This window comes from Vicia villosa, linkage group LG3 (assembly GCF_029867415.1).
Source record: "Vicia villosa cultivar HV-30 ecotype Madison, WI linkage group LG3, Vvil1.0, whole genome shotgun sequence".
Classification (NCBI taxonomy): Eukaryota; Viridiplantae; Streptophyta; class Magnoliopsida; order Fabales; family Fabaceae; genus Vicia; species Vicia villosa.
The window spans coordinates 44,271,438-44,273,548 of record NC_081182.1 but is presented as its reverse complement, the minus strand read 5'-3'; positions in this window follow the sequence as shown (position 1 = coordinate 44,273,548).

Sequence of the window (2,111 nt, the reverse complement as noted above, 5' to 3'; positions counted from 1 at the left end):
AACACTCCATTTTCTTTGGTATCTCACAACCTCTTCTCTACATTAATTTCCTACCCCCTTGATGTAGCATTCTACTTGTTCCATTATCTTGTCCATTGTGGCAGTTGTTTACTGAGCCAAGGACTTGTTGAAATGCTCCATCTTAGAATGTTCTAAAAGGCTCCTACAAACACCTCATGATTTTAAGGTGTGACCTTGATGGCTTCCTTATTAAAATGGGCCAGGTATTCTTAGAGATATTTTCCATGTTCGTGCTGGATGTTGAAGAAGATCATGGTCGACATTTTTCTATGCTTGCTAGCGGAGAATTGATGTATTATTTCCTCGCCAAATCTTGGTAGCTGGTTATGAAAAACTTGGGGAGGCTTATGTGTCAACATAAGGAAGTGTCCTTCAATATGCCCACCACCAGATTTCATTTTAGTGAGTAGGTAACTTTGATGATATCCATCTGAGTGTTGATTGTTATAATGTGCTCCTGAGGGTTGCTCTGTCCTGCAATAACCTATTTTGGCGGAGAAGGTTTTCCACAACAACGAGTAGTTCTTCAATGGAAACATGTGATTCTTACAACATCCTTATGTACTTCGTCATATTATCAAGTTTAGATGTTAGCAAAGTCACTTCATCATGTAGATAAAAAATACCAAGCAGACAATCCTCGTTTTCATCTTTCAATTGGGTTATGATTTCTTGTTGTTTTTTTCCTATTTTATAGAATTCTTCACTTTTAATGCATAATTCTTTGTAAGCATCATTCAATTCATCATAATACATTTCTTCAATATGAAAGTCTTCATCACAGTCCCATATGCCACTGAGAGCAGTAACATGGTTAGCAATCTCAACTTTTGTTTCATCTTTTGATTCATCACCATCAGACCAAGACACAATAAAACATTTCTTTGTTTCTTGAAGAAGGTGGGACATTTAGGCTTAATGTGACGAAATCCTTCATATTCAAAACATTGAATACATTTATCTTGATATGACTTCTCTTCAGATTTGTTTCTTTCATGATAATCATAGTTTTGATGATGTCAGGTGAGATGTTCTTGACATCAGGTCTTTCCCTTTTGTTTATTCTCTTCACCACATTGTTAATTTTCCTCCCAAGTAACACAATGGCATTTGACATATCTTTCTAAATATCAAGGTCATATCGACCCTTTTCATCTTCAGAGTTGGGGACAAAAGTTATGCTCTTATTTTTCTTTTCAGATTTGTCACTAATAGCTAATTCAAATGTTTGAAGTGACCTAAATGTTTCATCTACTCTCACGCTGCTAATGTCGTGGGCTTCCTCTATGGTTGTCACCTTCATGTCAAATGTCTTAGGTAGAGACCTGAGAATTTTTCTCACCAACTTTTCTTCTGACATTTTCTCTCCCAAGGCACAAGTAGAGTTGGCAATATCAAGAATGCTCATGTGGAAGTCTGTTGGAGCGGTAAAGCGGCAAGCAAAAAGTAATAGGTATTATTTATTACCGGGTGATATAGGTTATATCGTATCGTAGTCCACAGAGATTGGTGATACCGAACTGCCGTTCGACGGTTTCTTATGGTATTGAGTTTGGGTTAAAATGGGTTGAAAGCAAACAAGTAAAAATTAACATATGAACGTAAAAAGAATTCATTCTTGATAGAGAATAGCTTATTTGGTTTGAGTCTAAACTACTCCTCACAAACTTAGATTTATCACTCCGCCGTACTCAATCTACAATACTCGTCAGAACCACCACATATCCCTCACATCAATGTCCATGTCTGCAACACCGACGGAAATTCACTATATTGCTCTTTCGACGATGTCTCCACCGATCGAACAACACAGAGACATTAAACTCAGATATTATGTGGATGTTAACCCTAATCCTATGTCTAGAATCAAAAGCTAACAGATATCCCCCTAATCAAGATCTGTGGTGTCCATGTCTGCAACAACACAAATCCAGAGCATTTAAGCAAAAAGATCAAGGAAACACCGATTAAGATTTGTAAAGCAAATATATTATACAACTAGTACAAAGAATAACAAACATCCATGTGTTTAGAGTAAACTTACAAACAAACCCAACAAAAATGGTTACAAAGAGAAGAGGAGGAGGAGA